This window comes from Staurois parvus, unplaced genomic scaffold (assembly GCF_062004578.1).
Source record: "Staurois parvus isolate SC_StPar_1 unplaced genomic scaffold, SC_StPar_1.0 ptg000114l, whole genome shotgun sequence".
Classification (NCBI taxonomy): Eukaryota; Metazoa; Chordata; class Amphibia; order Anura; family Ranidae; genus Staurois; species Staurois parvus.
In genome coordinates this window covers 6,772,099-6,800,028 of record NW_028317910.1, presented here as the reverse complement: position 1 = coordinate 6,800,028, position 27,930 = coordinate 6,772,099, and the positions used below count along the sequence as shown (strand labels likewise).

Sequence of the window (27,930 nt, the reverse complement as noted above, 5' to 3'; positions counted from 1 at the left end):
CAGTGACATTTCTCCTCCTCTATAGATACAGTGCAGTGAGGGAGTGTTGTCACTGTGAAATGTTTCTGGCAGGATTACCAGGAACATATAAAGAAATAAACCTTAGAAAGGAAAATGAATGCAGCCACCGCATAAAAAGCCCCAAATGATCTATAAAAACTGCTATATATTACTTTTTTGTTTTGCGTTTTAGACACTATTTCATTTCTAACTACAGTCCTTTTGATTTGTCCTTTTTGGACTGCTTTTCTAAAAAAAAAACAAACTTGCCACTTGATCCAATCACACATGCTTATAACATTTGGTCCGAAATAACCGTGGTGCCACATTGAGGTCATAAAATAAATACGTCACTAATACTGGTTTAAATGGGAAATCTTTTGATCGGATTGTTTGGATTGATGGAGAGCAATGCCTAAATATGGAACCTTTCAGGAACTTTGTAAGTCTACATGAATTTCTGAAATATCCCAATATACAGCAACAGTGTCATTTTTTTAGAAAAACGACAACTTTTAAAAAAGAAAAGTCCTCCTTGAGTTCCAGTTTGGTGACTTTGCCTAGGTTGAGAAGATGTCATCAGTCTATTACAAAGAGGTATATAAGGAGTCTCCTCTCCCCCAGTGAACAGATGCCAACATTATAGTTTGTAGTAATTCCAAAGGCTGCAGCAGGGGCTGATCTGTGTCAGAAATTTGTGAACACAGGTAAGAACTGCACGGCCCCAGGATTTACGATTGTCATTTCTGAGTCGGCATCTCAGCCCATTAAGCAGACGCTGATCTGGGTGATGCCTTGACAAAGATGGTACCATCTCTCTGGAGATAGAAGCAGATTAAGGCATTGGCAGATGGAGAACTGTGACATAAATAACTGAAAGTGTCATATTACTAGCATGCTGCAGTTGCACTGCACATAAACCCAAAAGCAAACATTTATTATATTGCAGCTTACCATTTCTTAAATCTAATATTATTATTATACAGTATTTATAAAGCGCCAATAGTTCGCTCAGCGCTGTACATTACAAAGGGGGACAGAACATGTGACAGAACAATACCAATACAATGCAAAACATGAGGGGATTGAGGGCCCTGCTCCTTGGAGCTTACAATCTAGGAGGGAGGGGATAGTGGTACAGGAGGAGATAGCTGTGGGGGATGGAGTGGTAGGAAGAGTGGAGGAGGTCGGCAGGTTAGCAGGGGGTGGGGTAGGCTTCCCTGAAGAGATGGGTTTTCAGGGTATGCCTAAAGGAGAGGAGAGTAGGTGATAATCTGATGGGTTGGGGCAGGGAGTTCCAGAGGATGGGTGACACCCTGGAGAAGTCCTGGAGGCGGGCATGGGAGGAGGAGACCAGGGAACTAGAGAGAAGGAGGTCTTGTGAGGTACTTGGATATTAGGTCAGTGATGTAGTACGGGGCAGTGTGGTGGACGGCTTTGTACGTCAGTGTTAGGATTTTGAATTTGATCCGTTGCGCAATCGGAAGCCAGTGGAGGGATTGGCAGAGGGGGGTGGCGGAAACGGAGCGGTTGGAAAGGTGAATGAGTCTGGCAGCCGTATTCAGGATGGACTGAAGCGGGGATAGCCAGCGGCGAGGCAGGCCAGTGAGGAGGGAGTTGCAGTAGTCGAGTCGTGATATGATGAGGGAGTGGATGAGCTGTTTAGTGGTTTCTGGGGTTAGGAACGTGCGGATTTTGGCGATGTTGCGGAGGTGGAGTCTGCATGAGTTTGTTAAAGATTGGACTTGGGGCTGGAAGGATAGGTTGGAGTCCAGAATGACACCAAGTACTCTGGCCTGAAGCTGCATTCTATCTTTTTTTTGGCTTTCTTCTATTTCAATCTCCAGCCAGCAAGTCTGTTTTTTCAATTGAATAAGCTCTCCAGCAGAATGTATCAGTTACAAGGATGAGACAAACCATTTAATACAGGCAGGGGTGCTTACAAAGTTCAACTTTTATTTATTTATGTAAAACTTTATTCCAAAAGAAAAACCTGTTTGCTGTAACTGATTATAAATTATTAGCTGGAGTTTGGCTTCAATTTGTTGGTGTATTTAAATCCGCTAGTACATCTAACCAGGGGCGGACGGACAACTCATGGGGTCCCTGGGCAATAGGGGATCATGGGGCCCCTGTATCCTTGCCCAAGCTCAAAAAAGCCTATAAAAATGGTACCAGGGGAATCTCATGGGGCCCCCTACTGACCCTGGGCTCTCGGGCAGTGCTCGGGTGCTGCGTCCCCTGTGCTCATTCATCTAGATTGGGGACATTCTAATACAGGAGGTATGTTGGTGCTGAAAAAAAGCCTAAAAAAAGGAAAACTAATGCAGCTACCAATCTATTGATTGGTAAACTACAATAAATTACATATTTGGCTTTGGGTTTATTACCATTTTAACAGAATGCTGGGTTATATTACCTAAGTTTCCAGATTCCTTTTGAGCTATAATGGAAATTCTAGTGTAAAATATATAAAATATAATGTAATTCTCTCACTCTGCTGGTAAAATTGTTCGGTCCTGGCCACATGTATATTGATGAAGCTGACTTCTGGAGTTTAGCCTATTGCCTCAGTAAGTGCTGCTCTGGTGGAACTGACAGGTTCTCTTTAAGATGTTATGTCATCGGCTTTTTATGAAAGTCCTCAATCCCCACACAAGATGCTCTAATATAAAAATATGGCTGGCACCACAAATCTGGGATTATTGGATGACTGGCAGGCTGCAAGCAGATTGTGGCAGTCCTCCGGTTTACCCTGTATCTGCCAGCGTGCGAGAGCTTACTGAACATTCTTGAGATCGCTGGCAGAACCCAAAATCCTTCATAAATATTTAAAGTGAAAATCTGCTTTATCCTTTTGAGTGAAGAAAAAAATCTTCTCCGAAAACATTCTGTCTACCTGGGTTCCATGTGACAGCTAGACAATGCACACAATGCAATTCCATCCAACAAACAATGCCTTCCGTCCATAAACGAATCTAGAATCAGTGAGCAGTCAGTAAGAGTTACCACATGTGTACATTCAGTTTTCCCTTTATGCTTTTATATGTGTTTAATACAGAAATGACTGTAGAGTCTCTCTGGGACTTGTGCTTCCAATTCTTCTCTATTTTTCTGGGCTGGCTCTGAACCTCACAAAATAGGACAAAAGGGAGTTTTTTAAGGCTATGGGGTTGATTTACTAAAGACAAATAGACTATGCACTTTGCAAAGTGCAGTTGCTCCAAAGCTTAGTAAATGAACAGAAGCTATGCTGACTTCCATCATCCAATCACATGCATGCAGAAATGATGTTTTTTTTTTACATTTTCCTTGCTTCTGATTGGGTACTCTTTGCAAAGTTAAGCTTTACCTCATTTACCCCTCAAGCCAGAGTACTAGGTGTCATCCTAGACTCCAATCTGTCTTTCCAGCCCCAGGTCCAATCACTGACAAACTCATGTAGACTTCACCTCCGCAACATCACCAAGATACGGCCGTTCCTAACCCCGGAAACCACTAAGCAGCTCATTCACTCCCTTGTTATATCTCACCTTGACTATTGTAACTCCCTCCTCATTGGCCTACCTCATCGCAGGCTATCCCCTCTTCAGTCTATCATGAATGCTGCTGCCAGACTGATCCACCTTACTAACCATTCTGTATCCGCCCCCCCTCTCTGCCAATCCCTCCACTGGCTTCCCATTGCCCAACGGATAAAATTAAAAATGCTAACACTGACATATAAAGCCGTTCATAACATTGCCCCAAATTACATCACCGATCTTGTCTCCAAATATCACCCAAACCGTACTCTCCGCTCCTCACAATACCTCCTACTCTCTAGCTCCCTTGTCTCCTCCTCCCATGCTTGTCTCCAGGACTTCTCCAGGGCTTTCCCCATCCTCTGGAACTCCCTACCCCAATCCATCAGACTATCGCCTACTCTGCTCACTTTTAGGCACACTCTGAAAACCTATCTCTTCAGAGAAGCCTACCCCGCCCTCAGCTAATACTGGAATCCTCTACTCTTCCAACCACTCCATCCCCCACAGTTATTACCTCTTGTACCTCTGTCCCCTCCCTCCTAGATTGTAAGCTCCAAGGAGCAGGGCCCTCGAATCCCTCTTGTATTGAATTTGTACTGTTACTGTACTGTCTCGTGTATTGTCTCCCACCATAATGTAAAGCGCTGAGCAAACTGCCGGCGCTATATAAATCCTGTATAATAATAATAATTTACTAAGCTCTGGAGTGACTGCACTTGCAAAGTGCACAGTCTATTTGCTTTTAGTAAATCAATTCCTATGTATCCATGGGTGGTGGATCTAGTGCAAATGCGATTGGCTGCTTCTGTTGCTGTCCTGGTGAGAGGACCAGCTGTGGTCAGATAGATAGATACATGATATAGGGCATCACACTGGCAGCTAGGGTCATTGGTGTGAATCCCAATCACGGTGCCACCTGCCTGGAGTTTACATGTTCTCCCTGTGCTTGTGTCGGTTTCCTCCAGGTACTCCGGTTTCCTCCCACACTCCACAGACATGCTGGCACCTGTCTAAATTGGCCTTAGGATGTGTATGTATGAATGTGAGTTAAGGACCTTAGATTGTACGCTCCTTGAGGGTTAGGGACTGATGTGAATGTACAATATATATATATGTAAAAATTGATGACACTAAACACATACCTGTAATAATAATACACTGTGGTAATGAGCTTTACACCTCCGCCAGCATTCGGGGCAGTCACGGGGTGGGAAAATGCCAAAAATTTGAGACAGGAAGCACATCCATGTCCCCCCATTTGTAACGCATTCATCTCAGGTAGAAAACAGTCATCATTTTCAAATATATTGAGGAATGAGAATAAAACTAGAAATTTTGATTCCACTGCAATTTGGCAAAAATTAAGAGATTTTGTCAAAATGCGTTGTAAGGTAAGGCAAAATGAAGGCAACTTTTAGTTTTTTCTAAGGGTACAGTTGGCTTTAAATGGCTTCTGAGGGTTGAAGAAGCTCCTTTCACCAATTCTGGAACTGTTTTTGCACCTCTAGAGCTGGGAACCTGATGTTGTATACTGAAGAATATGGTATGCAAACCCTGGTGCTAAACGTGAACCTTTGTTTGTTAACAAACCCATGTGATCATCATATCATTACTGACTTGGTGTCCATATGGCTTTGTTGATAAAGGGTTAAAGTGGTTCGAAAGTCTCAAGGTTTTTTGTCCTCATCCATTCTATTCATGAAAGTAAAAAGTCTTCTGAGTGTAGCAGCCCCCCTAACACTTACCAAGGACCCATCTTGATCCAGCAATGCCTGAGAGCCTCGGTACTCCGGGGACTCGCACCCCTGATTGGCTGAGGTAGTAGCGGGAGCCATTGGATCCCGCTGCTGTCAATCACAGCTAGTGAACCATTCAGGAGAGGGAGGGGGGCCGAACCGCAGCTTATGTGTGAATGGACATGCAGAGCAGCAGCTCGGGAGCTGTCCTGCTCAAGTGCCCCCATAGCAAGCTGTTTGCTATGAGGGCACCTGACAGGAGGGAGGGGCCAGGAGCACTGGCAGGGGGCCCAAGAAGAGGAGGGTCCGGGCTGCTCTTTGCAAAACGTCTGCACAGAGCAGGTAAAAACAGACATGTTTGTTATTTTTAAGAAAAAAAAATCAAGACTTTAGTATCACTAATTTAGCTTTAGGGTAAGTGTTAGGCAAGTGTTAGCATTAGGGTTAGTGTTGGGGTTAGGATTAGTGTCTGCTTTAGGGGTAATGTTTGCATGTTAGGTCTATGATTAGTATTAGCATTAGGGCTGATGTTAGCTACAGGAGGGTTGATGTTAGCATTAGAGATAGTGTTAGCGTTAGCTATAGCAGGGGTAATATTGGTATTAGAGTAAGTGTTAGCTTTAGTGTTAAGGTTAGGATCAGTGTTATCATTAGGGTTAATGTTAGGTATAGCAGGGGTAATATTGGTATTAGAGTAAGTGTTAGCTTTAGTGTTAAGGTTAGGATCAGTGTTATCATTAGGGTTAATGTTAGCTATAGCAGGGGTAATATTGGTATTAGAGTTAGTGTTAGCTTTAGTGTTAAGGTTAGGATCAGTGTTAGCATTAGGGTTAGTGTTAGCTATAGCAGGGGTAATATTGGTATTAGAGTAAGTGTTAGCTTTAGTGTTAAGGTTAGGATCAGTGTTATCATTAGGGTTAATGTTAGCTATAGCAGGGGTAATATTGGTATTAGAGTAAGTGTTAGCTTTAGTGTTAAGGTTAGGATCAGTGTTATCATTAGGGTTAATGTTAGCTATAGCAGGGGTAATATTGGTATTAGAGTAAGTGTTAGCTTTAGTGTTAAGGTTAGGATCAGTGTTATCATTAGGATTAATGTTAGCTATAGCAGGGGTAATATTGGTATTAGAGTTAGTGTTAGCTTTAGTGTTAAGGTTAGGATCAGTGTTAGCATTAGGGTTAGTGTTAGCTATAGCAGGGGTAATATTGGTATTAGAGTAAGTGTTAGCTTTAGTGTTAAGGTTAGGATCAGTGTTATCATTAGGGTTAATGTTAGCTATAGCAGGGGTAATATTGGTATTAGAGTTAGTGTTAGCTTTAGTGTTAAGGTTAGGATCAGTGTTTGCATTAGGGTTAATGTTAGCTATAGCAGGGGTAATATTGGTATTAGAGTTAGTGTTAGCTTTAGTGTTAAGGTTAGGATCAGTGTTAGCATTAGGGTTAGTGTTAGCTATAGCAGGGGTAATATTGGTATTAGAGTAAGTGTTAGCTTTAGTGTTAAGGTTAGGATCAGTGTTATCATTAGGGTTAATGTTAGCTATAGCAGGGGTAATATTGGTATTAGAGTTAGTGTTAGCTTTAGTGTTAAGGTTAGGATCAGTGTTCGCATTAGTGTTGGTGTTAGCTATAGCAGGGGTAATATTGGTATTAGAGTTAGTGTTAGGATACATGAACACTGGACACTAAATCAACTGCCGTAGACATTTTTATTCTGGCAATAAAATAACACTTAACACTGGTAAATGTGTGTACCGCGTTTACCTGCATCAAATGCTTGAGCGTTAATTAATTTAATTGGCCAGAATAAATAATTTATTGTGGCCATTGAAATGCAAAAACTCCGAAGCACTAAACATGCCTAGTATTAATGTGTGTTTACCCTCATTTACACACATTTTTGCCATGTTTGGCATTTTTCTGCCAAAACACTCCTCTCCAAAATGCTGTTCTTCTGCGTTCAGGAGAGGAGTGTTTTACTGTCTGTAAACTCAGCTAAAAGCCTGTATGTGCATGGACCCATAGGTTTTTACTGAGTTGTGTTCAGGGGCTTTGCAAACAAACGGCAGCAGTGTTGATGAGGCCTTAGGATTAGTGTTAGCAGGTTTGGGGGTCACGTTAGTGTTATGGTTAGGGTTGGCTTTGCTTATAAACAAAGCCTTTCTCCACCATATTAGAGCTGACTTGGTGATTACAAGGATTTGTTGGAATCAAGTATCTATTAGATGAGTCAGATCACAATATGCAAAAGCACAATCACCCACTATGACCAATCAGAGTACCAGAGTATATTACTCTAATGAAGTAAATGGAAAGCTGATTGCTTCTTTTGGGTTACTGAACATTTCACAGCCTTAAATCTGAATAAGCTGTGTCCGAATAAAAGACGCATTTTCCGTATCTACAGTCAGCTCCAGCAGGCAACATTAGGAAAGTAATGGTGTGCTACAGAAAAGCACCAGTCACTTATGTTTAGCAACACTTCACCCCAATATGCTCATATTTCTCAGATACAGTCAGGTCCATAAATATTGGGACATCAACACAATTCTAACATTTTTGGCTCTATACACCACCACAATGGATTTGAAATGAAACAAATAGGATGTGTTTTAACTGCAGACTGTCAGTTTTAATTTGAGGGTATTTACATCCAAATCAGGTGAACGGTGTAGGAATTACAACAGTTTGCATATGTGCCTCCCACTTGTTAATGGACCAAAAGTAATGGGACAGAATAATAATCATAAATCAAACTTTCACTTTTTAATACTTGGTTGCAAATCCTTTGTAGTCAATTACAGCCTGAAGTCTGGAACGCATAGACATCACCAGACGCTGGGTTTCATCCCTGGTGAACTTGACTGGCCTGCAGAGTCCTGACCTCAACCCCATAGAACACCTTTGGGATTATTTAGAGCGGAGACTGAGAGCCAGGCCTTCTCATCTGACATCAGTGCCTGACCTCACTAATACACTTCTGGAAGAATGGTCAAACATTCCCATAGACACACTCCTAAACCTTGTGGACAGCCTTCCCAGAAGAGTTGAAGCTGTTATAGCTGCAAAGCGTAGGCCAACTCAATATTGAACCCTACAGACTAAGACTGGGATGCCATTATAGTTCATGTGCATGTAATAGCAGTCGTCCCAATACTTTTGGCAATATAGTGTGTATATGTGTGTGTGTGTGTATATATATATATACAGTCAGGTCCATAAATATTGGGACATCGACACAATTCTAACATTTTTGGCTCTATACACCACCACAATGGATTTGAAATTAAACTAACAAGACGTGCTTTAACTGCAGACTGTCAGCTTTAATTTGAGGGTATTTACATCCAAATCAGGTGAACGGTGTAGGAATTACAACAGTTTGCATATGTGCCTCCCACTTGTTAAGGGACCAAAAGTAATGGGACAGAATAATAATCATAAATCAAACTTTCACTTTTTAATACTTGGTTGCAAATCCTTTGTAGTCAATTACAGCCTGAAGTCTGGAACGCATAGACATCACCAGACGCTGGGTTTCATCCCTGGTGATGCTCTGCCAGGCCTCTAATGCAACTGTCTTCAGTTCCTGCTTGTTCTTGGGGCATTTTCCCTTCAGTTTTGTCTTCAGCAAGTGAAATGCATGCTCAATCGGATTCAGGTCAGGTGATTGACTTGGCCATTGCATAACATTCCACTTCTTTCCCTTAAAAAACTCTTTGGTTGCTTTTGCAGTCTGCTTTGGGTCATTGTCCATCTGCACTGTGAAGCGGCGTCCAATGAGTTGTGAAGCATTTGGCTGAATATGAGCAGATAATATTCCCGAAACACTTCAGAATTCATCCTGCTGCTTTTGTCAGCAGTCACATCATCAATAAATACAAGAGAAGTAGTTCCATTGGCAGCCATACATGCCCACGCCATGACACTACCACCGCCATGCTTCACTGATGAGGTGGTATGCTTAGGATCATGAGCAGTTCCTTTCCTTCTCCATACTCTTCTCTTCCCATCACTCTGGTACAAGTTGATCTTGGTCTCATCTGTCCATAGGATGTTGTTCCAGAACTGTGAAGGCTTTTTTAGCTGTCGTTTGGCAAACTCTAATCTGGCCTTCCTGTTTTTGAGGCTCACCAATGGTTTACATCTTGTGGTGAACCCTCTGTATTCACTCTGGTGAAGTCTTCTCTTGATTGTTGACTTTGACACACATACACCTACCTCCTGGAGAGTGTTCTTGATCTGGCCAACTGTTGTGAAGGGTGTTTTCTTCACCAGGGAAAGAATTCTTCGGTCATCTACCACAGTTGTTTTTCGTGGTCCTCCGGGTCTTTTGGTGTTGCTGAGCTCACCGGTGCGTTCCTTCTTTTTAAGAATGTTCTAAACAGTTGTTTTGGCCACGCCTAATGTTTTTGCTATCTCTCCGATGGGTTTGTTTTGTTTTTTCAGCCTAATGATGGCTTGCTTCACTGATAGTGACAGCTCTTTGGATCTCATCTTGAGAGATGACAGCAACAGATTCCAAATGCAAATAGCACACTTGAAATGAACTCTGGACCTTTTATCTGCTCATTGTAATTGGGATAATGAGGGAATAACACACACCTGGCCATGGATCAGCCGAGAAGCCAATTGTCCCATTACTTTTGGTCCCTTAACAAGTGGGAGGCACATATGCAAACTGTTGTAATTCCCACACCGTTCACCTGATTTGGGTGTAAATACCCTCAAATTAAAGCTGACAGTCTGCAGTTAAAGCACATCTTGTTTGTTTCATTTCAAATCCATTGTGGTGGTGTATAGAGCCAAAAATGTTAGAATTGTGTCTATGTCCCAATATTTATGGACCTGACTGTATATATATATATACACACAAATGTGAATGCCTTATCAGATATTGTGTTTGTTATTATTATTATTATACAGGATTTACCGAGCTCCAGCAGTTTGCACATCGCTTTACAATAAAAAGGGACAGTATAGTTACAATACAAATTAAAGCTCATTAAAGTTTACAATCTAATTATCTAATTTGGGGCTTTACAATCCAAATCTGGGCTTTATTAAACCTATTTCTCAGTATGGCATGTAAATCTGTATGTATGTGGAAGCAGCTGTGATCATTCATAAGATATGCAAACTCTGATTCCTTCTCAGTTGTTCTGTACAGTGATTGCTCTTTGCTGCTCCTCACTCTCAGTGCAACCTTGTGGGTCTTGTGTAAACTGATATAAGACAGTTCTAGTGTAGCTCTCAGCAGGCACAAAGAACTCAAGTGTCGCTGATTTACACCTGATCACTATAGGAAGCATATCAAACCACATAGGAAATACAACAAAATATGAAACAGCAACAAAGATACATGCTGTCAAAATGAAACTGTATATAAACCCTAACAATGAACGTATCTTTTTTGCTCCCTTGGTACTGTTGAATACCATATTGGAAGTGTTTTGTTATATAGGTGCAATAGAATACTTGTTGATTCTGCCAGAAATCTTCGGCACTGCACTCTTATCACTTACATTATTCACAGATTTCTCTTTGGTCCAGAACCCCCTCCCCTATCATGTTATCGAGACAGTGAGAGGTGGAGGTGTTCTGTAGGGCTGTCCTAGGGTGAGGGCATTGCTCCTCCATAGATACAGCATGGTGAGTGAGCATTGTCAGACTAGGACAAGAGGTGCATTACTGGCAGAATCAATCAACAGGTGGTAATAAAAGGGAAAAATACCTGAAAAGAGAATGCTAATGCAGCCACCACATGTAAGGACTGGTAAGCTGCAATATATAAATGTTTGGTTGAAAGTTAGTACATTTTAAAAGGGGAAGGGAAAGATTTAATTTTAGGATCATTAGGGAGACATATGACCTTGCCCCAGTTTCCTCGCCTACTTGAATGCTCACCCCATCTGATTGCTGAGTCCTCCGGGATCCTTTTCCTGAATTTTCCTCCTCCGCTGCAGCATTGTCACTTCTGTCCCCTCTCCTCCATTCGTCACATTATCATTGCTGCTGCACAAGACAGGAAGCAGCTGATTTGAGGTCACTGAGGGACCCGTGTTGGTTCGGGGGCTTGCGGATCACCAGTGCCCTAGCTACATATGCTGCGGGCCTAGCTGCCCCCTCGCCCGTCCCCCCCCCAGCACAGTATATCTCACAAGGGCAGAGGTGACCTACATAACACAGGAACCTACAGGCATAGCTCAATGAAACCAATTAGCAATGTACTCACGCACACACAACCCCTACAGAGCCACAGCGGGCAACGGGGGGCTAATGTACTGCCGGTTTTCTCTGCCACTATATCCACATCCAGCTAAATAGATTTATATATGTGTTCACTGGAAAACAGGACGGAAGTTTGGGGATTACTATACAGATATGTACTGTATAGAGTAGATAGAGGTTTACTCTACAGATTGGACACCACTGGCTAAATTACATAATCAGTAAGTGAAATAAAATGTAACTATGGGAGGGATGGATGGAAGGATGCATGGATGGATGGAGGACGGATGGATGGGCAGATGGACAGACAGCGGCTTAGTGGTTAGCACTCCTACCTTGCAACACTAGGGTCATCGATTTAAACCCCAACCATGACTCTTCCTGCATGAAGTGTGCATGTTCTCCCTGTGATGCATGAGGTTTCCTACATGCTAGTAGATATATTGGCTCCTGTCTAAAACTGGTCTTAAGATGTATTCAGTAGGGACTTTAGATTGTAAGCTCCTTGATGGCAGGGACTGATGTGATGCCATAAACTGATGTTGCTATGTAAATACTTGTAATAAAATAATATGTAAAATAGATGTTTGATTCTGATCTATACACTCTGGCAATGTGCGCAACAGGCTTTGATGTATTGCAGTGCCATGTGTTTTGAATAGTACCCCAAGACAACTCACATGCATTGTAACACATGGCTATGCATAGTACTGCATTGTGGCAGTAATTTTGTGACCTGTCTGATATTTCAGATGTTTTTGTGTATCAAAAGCCCATTGATTTCAGGTGGCTGTCTTAATGCAATATATGTTAATGCATGACATAATGCATGTGCATTAACACACTGCACAATTGTAAATGGGCCCAGATAGATAGATGTTAGATAGAGAGATGTTGGGCCGATCATGAGATAGATAGATAGATAGATAGATAGATAGATAGATAGATAGATAGATACAGTTGCAAGAAAAAGTATGTGAACCCCTTGGGATTACATGGAGTTTTGCATGAATTGGGCATAAAATGTGCTCTGAACGTCATCTAAGTCACAACAATAGAAGAACACAGTCTGCTGAACATAATACTACACAAACATTAGATGTTGCCATGGTTTAATTGCACATAACATGTAAACATTCACAGTGCAGGGAGGAAAAGGTATGTGAGGCCCTAGCTTAATGACTTCTCCCAGAGCTAATTGGAGCCAGAAGTGAGCCAACCTTGACTCCAATCAGTGTGATGATATTGGATGTGTTGCTGACAGCTGTCCTGCCTTTAAAAAACACACACCTGTTTTGGGTTTACTGGTTTCAAGAAGCACTGTCTGATGTGAACCATGCATCGCAGAAAAGAGCTCTCAGAAGACCTACGATCAAGAATTGTTGACTTGCATGAAGCTGGAAAGGGTTACAAAAGTATCTCCAAAAGCCTTGATGCTCATGTGTCCATGGTAAGACAGACTGTCTACAAATGGAGAAAGTTTAGCACTGTTGCTACTCTCCCTAGGCGTGGTCGTCCTGTAAAAATGACTGCAAGAGCACAGCGCAGAATGCTGCATGAGGTAAAGAAGAATCCCAGAGTGTCAGCTAAAGACCTACAGAAATCTCTGGCACATGCTAACATTTTTGTTGACACATCTACAATAAGGAAAACATTAAACAAGAATGGAGTACATGGGAGGACACCACGGAGGAAGCCATTGCTGTCCAAAAAGAATATTGCAGCACGTTTGAAGTTTGCAGAAGAGCACCTGGATGTTCCACAGCACTACTGGCAAAATATAATGTGGACAGATGAAACCAAGATTGAGTTGTTTAGGAAGAACACACAACACTATGTGTGGAGGAAAAAAGGCACAGCGCACCAACATCAAAACCTCATCCCCACTGTAAAACATGGCGGAGGGAGCATCATGGTTTGGGGCTGCTTTGCTGCCTCAGGGCCTGGACGGATTGTTGTCATTGATGGGAAAATGAATTCCAGAGTTTATCAAGACATTTTGCAGGAAAACGTACAACCATCTGTCTGCCAACTGAAGCTCCGCAGAGGATGGGTGATGCAACAGGACAATGACCCAAAGCATACAAGTAATTCAACAAAACAATGGCTGCAACAGCACAGAATACGCCTTCTGGAGTGGCCCAGTCAGAGTCCTGACCTCAACCCGATTGAAATGCTGTGGCATGACCTTAAGAGAGCGATTCACACCAGACATCCCAAGAATATTGCTACACTGAAACAGTTTTGTGAAGAGGAGTGGTCCAAAATTACTCCAGATCGTTGTGCAGGTCTGATCTGCAACTACAGGAAACGTTTGGTTGAGGTTATTGCTGCCAAAGGAGGGTCAACCAATTATTAAGTCCAAAGGTTCACATACTTTTTCCTCCCTGCACTGTGAATGTTTACATGTTATGTGCAATTAAACCATGGCAACATCTAATGTTTGTGTAGTATTATGTTCAGCAGACTGTGTTCTTCTATTGTTGTGACTTAGATGACGTTCAGAGCACATTTTATGCCCAATGCATGCAAAACTCCACGTAATCCCAAGGGGTTCACATACTTTTTCTTGCAACTGTAGATGGATAGATAGATAGATAGATAGATAGATAGATAGATACTGTAGATAGATAGATGTTAGATAGAGAGATAGATAGATGTTAGATAGAGAGATGTTGGGCTGATCATGAGATAGATAGATAGATAGATAGATAGATAGATAGATAGATAGATAGATAGATAGATAGATAGATAGATTCTATTCACACATAGTAAAACATGTTTTGCCACACATTACTGCGACACTTGTTTATGCATGAGCCACAGAGTGGCATGTTGTGAGTTTATTATGAATGGCACTCCAGTGGGCCATTTGGAAGTACTCCATGCATTATTCCTTATAGATTTTTGGAGGCAAATTAATCTATACATTTTTACTGCATTAGGCTATTTCATACTACTCTGTTGCAAAAACACAATAAAAATACATATGCGGTTTTGCCACATTTTTGCAGCATTTGTCAGTGTATTTCTGGTGCGTTTTACACCTAGGCAAATAACGTGACTCAAGAGATGCACCAAAAACACAACCACAGGTGTGTTTTCGATGCATTTATGCCGTGTTTTTGATGCATTTCCATTCATTTCAATGGGGAGATGTGTTTTTTTTACCATACCAAGCATCCACCAGAAGGGAAGCTTGCAGGACTTTGAAAAATGCAACAAACACGCAACTGATCAGTGCACAGGGTTCCATAGGATCGAATGGTCATTGGTTTTTGCCTTTTTTTAACTCAAAAATGGAAGAAAAAGTGATCAGTGTGAAAGATCCTTATACCGGGTTCACACTGATGCAGTGCAGCACATCACATGTGATCTGCACAGGAACCGCACTGCATTCCTGTGCAAATCACATGCGATTTCTGTGCAGTGCAATTTGATGCATACATTTTGTTTGGCTCAAATACCACCGCATCCGCACCAAAAAAAGCAATAGACGCTTTTTTAGTCTGCACCCATGTGATCCGATTCTTCACATTGCACTGCATTTTGTAAACTGATTTCGGAATGTCGTTAAGTTAAAATACACACCCGCAGTGGTTCGTATAAAATCGCACAGAAACCTAATTTGCACCGCATCAGTGTGAATCTATGCTCATGGTATGTAATGTAAACCCTCATCTTGTAAAACAACCCATTCAGTTTAAAATAGAAATGAAAGGCAAACCATTTGTGTATAGATATAAAAAACTGTTATAAATTCCTTTTTCCTCCTTTTTTGTAAGTGATTACGCACCCTCTGTTCTTAGCTGCATAAGGAGCTTAAGAGGAGAAACAGCAGTACACTGATCTTGCCAGTGAAGGGCTGTGCGGGGGGATATGGGGGGGGGGGTGTCTGCACCAGTCTGATAATTGGAGGAGAGCAGGCTGAGTTCCCAGCACAGCTAGAGAACTGACCACGCTGTGCTCTCATCCCTAAGGCTCGGTTTACATGTGTGCGGGTGGTGCAGCTGCAGGACCTGCACAAATACTGGCAGCCGCAACCACCCACACAGAGAAATGCGGGTGCCATTAATCCCATTGGTACGCTGCCCGCACTGGAAATTGCAACTGTACTGGGAACCTCGATTCCCGTGCGGGCTGCGATTTAAAAAATAGCTCACGGACTTCTTTTCTGTCCCGAGGCACAGCAGCCCATTCAAATGAATGGGCTCTCATGTCCGTGCAAATCAAGGCCCTCACGGTCGCTCAGATGTGAACATAGGGTAAGGTGATCAATTTTGAATAGGAAACCAGAGGGACTGGCAGGAACACCAGGGATTTCACACAAAGGCAACAATACAAAGAGTAGGACATGGTACAGCAGGAATATGAACTATTTGGTTTACATATTCTTTAAATCTCTCCAGCCTCACATTCAGATTGTAGCTAAAGCAAAGCTGTCCACATTCAAACTCCTCCAAAGGGGACGCCTTGGTAACAACTCTGTAGGAGGGGGGTTCCCCTCACTTTGTAGAGATTTCCATTCACTTCCTGTTTTGTCTCTAAGACAGGAAGTGAAGGGAAATACCCTCAAGGGGACACAAGACAGTGAAAAAATAAGTTTTAACCCTTCCTGATCGTCACTTACATAAAAATATTTAGGTTTGTCTTAATATTTCCACTTACTAGTCCATTTTTCAAACCTGAATTTCCAGCAGCTTGTGTAATAGAAGACTTTATAATACAGCTGGATGTATATACATGGCTGAGTATCTTCCAATATGTGCACACCCACATAGCGTACAGCTGTAAGTATATAATTGCTGCGCTCACGCAGTAGGTAAGAACAGGAAACATGGCAGGCTTTCGGTAACATGTAACTTGGCGCAGCTGGTGGCAACATTTTACACATACGGCACTTTATGAGCTTAAAAAGTAGTTATTTGCTCGGTTGCTGAGGGAACTAATCTGCTTATATATATGTTTTTTTGTTTGCCAAAAAAAAAAAAACATTTATGCAGTAATCTAGTTAAGTGAAACGCAGCAAAACTTAACCGTTGTCTGACCACAGAGGAGTTCCCTGGAGGAAAATGCAGAGCAAAATACCAATGAATCTACGCATCCTGATTGCGGTTGGAATTTCTTGGCTTTGCTGCAGCGATTTTCAGGTAACAGGGCCATAGACTGTGAACGTTTCATGATAATATTTGTGTGTATGGAAAAGGAAGGACAAAATATTAAAGCTGAAGCTTAATCGACATATATTTTGCCTTCAGTGGTTACTCACTTATCAACATGCTGATGCAATGTTTAAATTAAACCTTTCCATTTTCATTTCATACCTTTTTTTCAGGCCCAGTGATGTCATGACTGGGTCTCTGTGCTTCTCTATGCAGTGCAGGAAAATGTTGGCAGGGTGCTGTATATAACTTATTTTAGTACTCCTCTCAAGCTGTAAGCCCTCAGTTATTGAAAGGACTCGAATCCAGTGAATGGAAAGGCCAGGCTGGAGAGTAAAGTGCTAGATGATGCTGGATGTCCTCCAGCCAGGAAATCAGGAGGCTCTGTTTGACTTGCTTTAACTTCTAATGCACATGTGAGAAGCTCACAGTGAGGTTGATTTACTAAAGCTGGAAAGTGCAAAAGTGCCTAAAGGGCCTGATATGGCACTCGGTGATCACTGCTAAAGCTGAGAGGGGAGAGATCTGTGTGTAAACAACACAGATCTCTCTCCTGTCAGCATGGACATGCTGCTTTGTATCTCTCTGCACAGTAGAGAGAGAGAAAGCAGCAGATCTCCCTAATAAATCTGCACACAGTGTAAGCACAACCAACACAACACACAGTTAACCCTTTGATCACCCCAGATGTTAGCCCTTTCCTGCCCAGTCATTAGTACAGTGTCAGTGCTTTTTATTAGCGCTGATCACTGTATTGGTGTCACTGGGGATGTCAGTGACACCAAGTCAGCTCTCCCCCAGTGTCAGAATTCCCATTACTAGTGTCAGATCACCGCCATTACTAGTATAAAAAATAAGTAAATAAATAATCCAGTATATATACCACCATTTGTAGACGCTATAACTTTGGTTTATCCCAATTGGTTTACACGCATTGTGATTTTTTTTTTTAGCAAATATATGCAGCAGAATACATTTTGGCCTAAAACTATGAAGAAATTTTTTTTTTTTTTCGATGTTTAATAGCAAAAAGTTTTTCAAAATTGACGATTTTTTTTTATAGTGCAAAAAATAAAAAACGCAGAGATGTTCAAATACCTCCGAAAGAAAGCTCTATTTGTGGGGGGAAAAATGACATAAATTTAATTTATCTACAACGTTGCATGACCGCGCAATTGTCAGTTAAAGTAACGCAGCGCCGTATCACAAAAAATGGCCTGGTCAAGAAACAGGGTAAATCCTCTGGAGGGCAAGGGGTTAAATATCTTTTGTTGTTACACATTATCATTTGCCTTTTATGACATTTTTATAGCACACATAGCAATGTTCTGCTTCTTTGTAGTGAGGATTTCCCGCAGTTGTCATTTTTAGCATTTAATTGCTAGCTCTGTTGGCCAGTGTTAGTGAAAGCAGCAAGTACGGTAAATATGAACAAAGTTACTTTTGGGCCCTTCTGCTGGACTGTTCCCAGGTCCAGAATGTGTGCCTTGTAAGTGATTGCTAGCTCTGTTGGCCAGTGTCAGTGAAAGCAGCATGCAAAGTGCAGCAAATATGAACAAAGACACTTTCGGGCCCTTCTGCTGGACTTTTCCCAGGTCCATAATGTGTGCTTTGTAAGTGATTGCTAGCTCTGTTGGCCAGTGTCAGTGAAAGCAGCATGCAAAGTGCAGCAAATATGAACAAAGACACTTTCGGGCCCTTCTGCTGGACTTTTCCCAGGTCCATAATGTGTGCCTTGTAAGTGATTGCTAGCTCTGTTGGCCAGTGTCAGTGAAAGCAGCATGCAAAGTGCGTCAAATATGAACAAAGACACTTTCGGACCGTTCTGCTGGACTTTTCCCAGGTCCATAATGTGTAAATGTATGTCACCCGTAGAGCTGATTGAGCACCAGAATGTGGAGGTTATCTAAAATGTGGAAATTGGTGTCATCCATTCTGAATATGTTGGAACTGAACATGAATATTGTAATTGAGTGGCTGCAACAAACTTTTTACTGAGTAACTGAAATCAGGATGGAAGAAACTACACGTCTAATAGTTGTTTCTCCAAAATGAAGAGGAAGGCAGGAGGTTGAGTGGGTTGTCTGTACTGACTGTAAATTGTTATTTGTTAAATAGTTTAAATATTACAGCACATAAATCTATTTCTTAAAAAAAATGTTAACTATAAATACTCAAAATGTACAAATGTAGGGATTTAGTCATTGTCCTGATATAGATTTATTGTGACTCTTCGGTCCTGAATTATAATGTAACACCGACAGCGCGGCATCCCTGGTTATTTCCCATCGGGCTAAGATGAAGTGAATTTGACGTTTCTCCCCGTATTTTAGTGTCCTTCTCTATTTTGCTCTGCCTGATAGTCTGGTCATGTTCCACCATAAATTGCCATTGTGTGTATGTGTATCTTAGACAGGGGCTTTAGATTGTATACTCCCGGGGCAAGGACGGACACGATTGATCCAAGTACCATCTCAACACTAAAAACAAAGACACACAACATCCATGTGAAATGGAGGGGTCTGGATTACGAGGTAGGAGAGCTGGGAGCTTTACCTGCATTGGGATCCCTGCGGAGAGGTCAGAGGGGCGCTCTTCAGGTCGGTGACGCTCAGCGATCTTGTCGGATTCCAGTCTGGAAGACATGTGAAGGGATTGCGCTCAGCGCTGAGACCACCCTCTGATGGTGCAGGTTTAATTTCCTGCCCGGGGCATAATCTCCCGGCAAAATACGGCTCAAGCCTTAATCTGGCCTTCTCATTTCACAGAAGGGGGGGGGGACTGCGCACTGTCCCCCTAATCTGCGAGGGGAAAGGGGGCCGCCATTAACTCTTACACCACTGCAAGACATTGTAATGGCCAATCTGTCTGATGTCTGTGTATTAGAAGGAGAGGAGAGGTCAGTGTGTCCTGATGTCTGTGTATTAGGAGGAGAGGTCAGTGTGTCCTGATGTCTGTGTATTAGGAGGAGAGGAGAGGTCTGTGTGTCCTGATGTCTGTGTATTAGGAGGAGAGGTCAGTGTGTCCTGATGTCTGTGTATTAGAAGGAGAGGAGAGGTCAGTGTGTCCTGATGTCTATGTATTAGAAGGAGAGGAGAGGTCAGTGTGTCCTGATGTCTGTGTATTAGAAGGAGAGGAGAGGTCAGTGTGTCCTGATGTCTGTGTTTTAGGAGAAGAGAGGTCAGTGTGTCCTGATGTGTGTGTATTAGGAGGATAGGAGAGGTCAGTGTGTCCTGATGTCTGTGTATTAGGAGGATAGGACAGGTCAGTGTGTCCTGATGTTTGTGTATTAGAAGGAGAGGAGAGGTCAGTGTGTCCTGATGTCTGTGTATTAGGAGGAGAGGAGAGGTCAGTGTGTCCTGATGTCTGTGTTTTAGGAGAAGAGAGGTCAGTGTGTCCTGATGTCTGTGTATTAGGAGGAGAGGAGAGGTCAATGTGTCCTGGTGTCTATGTATTAGGAGGAGAGGAGAGGTCAGTGTGTCCTGATGTCTGTGTATTAGAAGGAGAGGAGAGGTCAGTGTGTCCTGATGTCTGTGTTTTAGGACAAGAGAGGTCAGTGTGTCCTGATATCTGTGTATTAGGAGGATAGGAGAGGTCAGTGTGTCCTGATGTCTGTGTATTAGGAGGAGAGGAGAGGTCAGTGTAATGGCCAATCTGTCTGATGTCTGTGTATTAGGAGAAGAGAGATCAGTGTGTCCTGATGTCTGTGTATTAGGAGGAGAGAAGAGGTCAGTGTGTCCTGATGTCTGTGTATTAGGAGGAGAGAAGAGGTCAGTGTAATGGCCAATCTGATGTCTGTGTATTAGGAGAGGAGAGGTCAGTGTGTCCTGATGTCTGTGTATTAGGAGGAGAGAAGAGGTCAGTGTAATGGCCAATCTGATGTCTGTGTATTAGGAGAGGAGAGGTCAGTGTGTCCTGATGTCTGTGTATTAGAAGGAGAGGAGAGGTCACTGTGTCCTGATGTCTGTGTATTAGGAGGAGAGAAGAGGTCAGTGTAATGGCCAATCTGTCTGATGTCTGTGTAATAGGAGAGGAGAGGTCAGTGTGTCCTGATGTCTGTGTATTAGAAGGAGAGGAGGGGTCAGTGTGTCCTGATGTCTGTGTATTAAGAGGAGAGGAGAGGTCAGTGTGTCCCAATGTCTGTGTATTAGGAGAAGAGAGGTCAGTGTGTCCTGATGTCTGTGTATTAGAAGGAGAGGAGAGGTCAGTATAATGGCCAATCTGTCTGATGTCTGTGTATTAGGAGAATAGAGGTCAGTGTGTCCTGATGTCTGTGTATTAGAAGGAGAGAAGAGGTCAGGGTGTCCCAATGTCTGTGTATTAGGAGGAGAGGAGAGGTCAATGTGTCCTGATGTCTGTGTATTAGGAGGAGAGGAGAGGTCAGGGGGTCCCAATGTCTGTGTATTAGAAGGAGACGAGAGATCAGTGTGTCCTGATATCTGTGTATTAGGAGGAGAGGAGAGGTCAGGGTGTCCCAATGTCTGTGTATTAGGAGGAGAGGAGAGGTCAATGTGTCCTGATGTCTGTGTATTAGGAGGAGAGGAGAGGTCAGGGGGTCCCAATGTCTGTGTATTAGGAGGAGAGGAGAGGTCAGGGGGTCCCAATGTCTGTGTATTAGGAGGAGAGGAGAGGTCAGGGGGTCCCAATGTCTGTGTATTAGGAGGAGAGAAGAGGTCAGGGTGTCCCAATGTCTGTGTATTAGGAGGAGAGGTCAGTGTGTCCTGGTGTCTGTGTATTAGGAGGAGATTAGTCATTACTGGAACATGCGCCTTGGTGTAGTACAGTGACATAGCTGTGTGTTATTTTCCCTGCGTAGTGTGCTCGGTTTGTGAAATATCGCACAATGCACAGTGTGGCCATTTCTTCGCTCAGCTAAGAAGCCGCTTCTCCAGTCTTCATCTATTGTCTCCCTGAAAACCACAACTGACAATAGAGTGAAATACAGGACGCTGACGACCCCACAGTAACCTCTTTTCCTCTGTCATCCAGAACAACATTTTCTGTTTTCAATATCTTCCAGATGATATTTAATTTATCAACACTCTGTATCTAAATTAAATGTCAAAAATATATCCCCATGGAGCAGCACAATCCTGACAGCATCAGGCCTGTGTGACGTCTGTACGGCCTCCCTTTGTGTGAGTTCCTCCAATGGTTTAATCTTGCTGCTGATCAATTCCTCTCCAGATTGGATGCAATTTAACTCGTTGTGTATGATGGAAATGTGGAATTTGAGAAATGCGTGTATTCTTTTTTCGTTTGTAAGCTCCTCGTGGGCAGGGATAATATAAGTGTAAAAAAGTAAACAAAATCAAGTCCCAGCTCAAACTAAAGCTTTTCTTTTAGGATTTGGACATTATTATCATGTGCACTTGTCATTGATTCTAGTTATAGTATAGTTAGAGGTATAGTTACAGAGTGTGGCATCAACATTTGCCATCTTTCGGCTTAGCGTCTTTTACCATCATTTGTACTTCATCACTTCATGTACGTCATCTTCACTTCATATTCTTTTATGATACCCCCTTACTCTATATATTATGCCAAAAATATTATATTTGCTGACACCAATTGCATGCATCTGCCTCTTTTTTGATGCCCTGCGAAAGGACTTTAGCTCAAAGCTCCCATTTGAAAATGCTAGCTTTTTACTGCTGAACCCAATACCGAAAATTGTAAAACTCCCAGAAATAGAAGAAGCAAACAATGTACAGGGACATTACCTAGATTTTACCTTTTCAGAATAAATACAGTTAGGTTCATGTATATTTGGACACAGGCACACTTTTAGATTTTTTCAGGTATTTACCAAAACATAATAAATCTATAGTTATATAATGGATATGGGCTGAAAGTGCACACTCTCAGGTTTAATATGAGGGTACGTACATCTAAATTGGAGGAAGGGTTTAGGAATGACAGCTGTTAAGAGTAGCCAACCCCCCTTTTTCAAGGGACCAAAAGTAACTGGACAATTGAATCAAAAGCTGTTTCATGGCCAGGTGTGGGCTACTCCTTCATTATTTCCTCATCAATTAAGCAGGTAAAAAGTTGATTATAAGTGTGGTATTTGCATTTGGAATCTATTGCTGTGAACCTACATCATGTGTTCAAATGACCTGTCCATGCAAGTGAAACAGGCCATTGTAAGGCTTCAAAAACTAAACAAATCCATCAGAGCGATAGCAGCAACATTAGGAGTGGACAAATCAACAGTTTGGTACATTCTGAGGAAAGAGGAACGCACTGGTGAGCTCAGCAACATAAAAAGGCATGGATGTCCATGGAAGACAACAGTGGTGGATAATCGCAGGATCCGCTCTATGGTAAAGAAAAACCCATTCACAACATCCAGACAAGTGAATGACACTCTCCAGGAGGTGGGCGCATCATTGTAAAAGTCTACAATCAAGAGAAGCCTTCACAAGAGCAAATACAGAGGGTTCACCACAAGGTGCAAACCATTCATAAGCCTGAAGAATAGAAAAGCCAGATTAGTCTTTGCCAAAAAACATCTAAAAAAGCCAGACCAGTTCTGGAAAAGCATTCTTTGGACGGATGAAACTAAGATTGATCTGTACCAGAATGATGGGAAGAAAAAGGTGTGGAGAAGGCTTGGAACAGCTCATGATCCAAAGCACACAGCATCAGCTGTAAAACATGGTGGAGGCAGTGTGATGGCATGGGCATGCATGGCTTCCAGTGACATTGGGTCATTGGTGTTTAGTGATGATGTGGCAGAAGACAGAAGCAGCCGGATGAATTCTGCAGTGTTTAGGGATATACTATCAGCCCAGATTCAGCCAAATGCAGCAGAGTTAATTGGATGGCGCTTCACAGTACAGATGGACAATGATCCAAAATACACTGCAAAAGCAACCCAGGAGCTTTTGAAGGAGCAGAAGTGGAATATTCCTCAATTGCCGAGTCAATCACCTGATCTCAACCCAATTGAGCATGCATTTAACTTGCTGAAGGCAAAACTAAAGGCAGAAAGACTCACAAAGAACAACTGAAGACAGCTGCAGTTAGAGCCTGGCAAAGCATCAGAATGGAGAAAACCCAGTCTTTGGTAATGTCCATGGGTTCCAGACTTCAGGCAGTCATTGCCAGTAAAGGAATTTCAACAAAATATTAAAAATGAACATTTTATTTGATTATATTCATTTGTCCAATTACATTTGAGCCCCTGAAAATGGAGGCACTGTGTATAAAAATGGTTGCCGTTCCTAAAATTCATACTTGATATTTAGGTTCAACCCCTTGAATTAAAGCTGAAAGCCTGCACTTCAAATTCATTTGGATTGTTTCATTTTAATTTATTCTGGTGGCATACAGAGCCAAAAGTATGAAAATTGTGCATGTGTCCAAATATATATGGACCTAACTGTATGCCCTTGAAGTGGACCTAGAATCAGATATTTTCATTTGTGTTAATGCGTTATTGAACTCAAACACAATAATTTAATTTTGTAGATTACCAATTCTTAAAGCAGAGTTCCACACAAAAGTGGAGGCTCTGCTTATCTGCCTCCTCCCCCCCCCTCCACTGCCACATTTGGCACCTTTTGTGTTTTTTTTTTTTTATTTCTTTCTTTTTTTTTTCTCCTGGTGTTCCTTCCAGTAACACACTTTCTGTCTTAGGGTGTCTCCACTCTGGATGAGGAGCAACAGAGACACCTTTGGACAGTAGCATTGTCAGTCTGTGGAAAAGTTGGTATTAGATGCACTAGAAGATACAGATGTGCTAACAAATAAATCTGAACTCCAGAGAACACTTTTTAAACAGTTACAGCAACTGTTTTTTTCTTGGGATAAGGGTTTAACGTAAATGAATAAAAGCTGATCATTGTAAGCACCCCTGTCAGTGGTAAATGGTCTCAACACTCCAAGTCCTTCTGCCATGGCTTGGTCTGCTAAAGAAAAAGTTTGAGGTTACTAAAAAAAAAAACATACTTGGCTCTATGCTGCAGCGATGCTAAGTGATCAGATGGCTATTGATCACTAATTTCTCTGTCTTCTCAAAGCGGGGAGCGATGACTGTCAGTCACCGCTCTCAGCTCTGGCCCTCCAGTGCTGGAGCCTGGGTAGCAACAGCTGACTTTGCGTGTCAGCTGTCAGTCAGTCAGCCAGCCAATAAGGGCAGAATCCTTCCAGAGCCTGGAGTGGCTTTGTGACATCAGCTGACAGTGGGCTTTAGCCTTCTGTTGGCTGATTCTGAGTCACAGGAGAACTCAAGTAACTGCACTCCTGTGATCCACAAGTGACGTATAGCCAAAAAAACCTTTTCCTTGCTTCTTTTTTTTTAAAGGAAGTTGAAAATAACAAAAGTTGAATATAACAGACTGGCTGGATTACCAGGTGAAAATAAAGGAAAAAATCCTAAACAAGAAAACTAATGTAGTCATCATATCTAAGAATTAGTAACTGTAATATAATAATTTTTTGTTTTTGTGTTTATATCACTTTAAGTGCAGCATGCTTAGTAATGTATCAGTGTAACACTTCCAGGTATTTCATTCCTCTCACAGAGATCACAGTACTCTCCCTGAGAATGCCTTCATTTGCTTTCTCTCCAGGCAGGTGACACCATTGTTCTGGCATCATTCAAGGTCACTATCTACGTCCTAGATTGAGATGCCAGCTCAGAGATGACACAGTCATGTAAATCTTGGTGCCAGTGTTCGCAAATGACACAGATCAGCCCCTTCTGCAGCCTTTTCCCTTGAGACTTACAAAGTTACAATGTCACAGACTGATCACTGGGGGGGAAGGAGGCTGAGGAAATGTATTCTTCCTGCAGCAGACTGTGACATCATCTTAGCCTAGGCATTGTCACTGGACTGGAGCTCAAGGGCATCTTTTTTTCCCACTTAGTAGTGGCTTGATGAGTAGGCCAGGAGTCTGTCTTATGGAACTGCATTGTGTGTAGTAGCTACTTTATTATGTAAACCACACAGAGGGCTGTTATCAGGATTTCTTTCTGCAGCCCCACCTCCCCCAAAAAATATTTGCTTCCTCTAAATGTCGTGTAGCTCTACCCTTGGAAATGCTGCTGGTGCTAATGGGTCCTCTGTTTTTACCATGACCCTCTTAAACTGCTCAGTTCCCACTGACACACTTGTTCTTATACTAAAGCCTGTTTGCACCTGTAGATTTAAGGTTAGCAGGGCATTACTCTCTAAGAATGCACAAGAATGAGGCCACAAACAGCTTGGTATTAAATCAACTGATTGTATCAAGGCAATTCAGTGTGATATGGTGCAAATCAGTAAACAGATAAATGGATAAACAAAAAACACTATAATAGCCAAATGAGCAACATTTCACGAACTTGCACTTAAAGAATTACAGCAGTGTTAACTCGAATCTTAACCGCTACTAGAGTCTCTAAATAAACTCAACCAGTTCAGAAGAGTCAAAAATGGGTCGTGGTGTACACCTTTTGCATAAAACCCGAACAGCAGGCGGATGTATGCGTTCCTAGCATAGGGGTACCCCTGGAGGTGGTGAAAGTATCTGGTACCTAGTAATAAACGTTGGCCGATTTTCAGTGGGGCCCTTCTTTAGGTGGTGCACTGTCCCTTTAGCAGTATGAATTGATCTAAGTTGCTAAGCAGAAGCAATCTCTGTTTTGGCTGTGCGTGACAGGCAGTTAAGACATGTAGTTCAACTCACCACTTCCTGGCAGGCGGCTACTATGGTCCCAATGACTTGGCAACTTATAATTCCCAGCAATCAGGTCCTGGATCATTACACAGGCTGCAGTCTCTCAGCTCAGACCCTGAAGACACAACAATTCTCTCTCTCAGCCTAGTCTCTGACTGCACTTACAGCAAGCTCAAGTGCAGGCTTGTCCCCTCTCCCTGTTGTGGGGGAACCATCACAGCAGCTTTTCCTCTTTACTCTTGTTAATGGCTCTGGTACACCGGCTGTAAGGCACAGACCCTGGCTGCAGATCTGTCCCAGTTGCTCTCTTCCCAGGACTGCCCCACTCTCAACTAATGTGCCCAGGAAAACCGTGAAGCTGCTCCCCCATTTGATGCAGGGGCTTGTGGTCATTAAAGTCCAGTAACCGTTAGTCTTCATTCACAAGTATGGACCAGCGTCGCCTTTGAAACTACAGTTTCCATAATCCTTGGCACTTTCACAGTAAACCTCTCTAATCCTCCTATTGGCTTTCCCTCTCCTGATTGATCTCTGATAGGATCTGATCTTTACTACAGGAGGGAGGGGAGAGAGAAGAGCTGGTGGGAAAATTATACTGAACCCACTCTTGCACAGATCCAGCTCCTGTCAGTTCCTAGTGCAGCACTGAGAGCCGGCAGCTGCACACAGTTCTACAGTGCACACAGACAGGGAGTAAGGAAGGCAGCGGTAGATGAATCGAGGAGAGCGGGTGCCGACACTCCTACAGCCTGTAGGACTGTAGGAATGTAAACAATAGACCAGCAGGCACTTGGCTACACAAGTGACAAAGGGAAAAAAAGCTTGGTGGACAAGGACAAATAGACCTACCACCTGCGACCACTTGCCCTATAGCTTTGTGTAGGGGTGAAATTACAGTTTGTATATTTGTATCTGTCACGAGCAATAAAGCGATCTGTTAATACCTCCCTTTCTTCTTCTTCCCACTCTCGTATTAATCCTCTCCCACTCTTATTTTTCAAATCACTTTGTATGTTTTTTTTTTTCTATTCCCATTTTTCTTCTCGCTGCAACAGTATGTTTTAAGGTTCGTTTTATAAATTCACACTGAACTCTTTTCCTTCCAAAGACCAACATGTCCTGAAGATCAAATAGTTAAAGTTGAAGTTTAATATGCTTGTATGCTACAGGGTCAGTAGAGCAGTGGATGGTGTCAGTAGGGCAGTGGACTGGGTGAGTAGTTTTTTTATTTTTGTTATTTTATTTCTTACAGTTTTATTTTTTTTTTATTTTGTTTAACATTTTATTTGTTATAAATTTTTACAGTAATTTAGCAGCCCTGTTGGGGGGTTTTGGTGAAATATCAGGGGTCTAAACAGACCCCTGATGTATCACTTTCGAGACAGAGAAAGGAGATTGGGGATACAGTGTTCAGTCTTCATCTCTGCAGCCTCAGCTACACAAAGCATAGTAACACAGTATGAATGAACACAGTGAGTGATGAGTACCGACACATTTACCAGCCCTTTCCCTGCTCTATATCCTGAAACGATCCCCCGTGGCAGCTGGCGGGAGAGGAGTGGAGGGGAAACCGGTTTTCAGCTGCTGCAGGAGGATAATACAGGGATTG

General features: G+C 42.4%; 2 protein-coding genes across 5 annotated transcripts in view; one reads left to right on the top strand and one right to left on the bottom strand.

Annotated features, from left to right (window-relative positions):
- Positions 1-27,930, top strand: part of CACNA2D4 (calcium voltage-gated channel auxiliary subunit alpha2delta 4) — a 303,483-nt gene that overhangs the window by 187,296 nt on the left and 88,257 nt on the right. The gene's annotated exons all lie outside the window — the stretch shown is intronic.
- The window catches only part of LRTM2 (leucine rich repeat transmembrane protein 2), a 96,064-nt gene that overhangs the window by 43,063 nt on the left and 25,071 nt on the right, over positions 1-27,930 (bottom strand). The gene's annotated exons all lie outside the window — the stretch shown is intronic.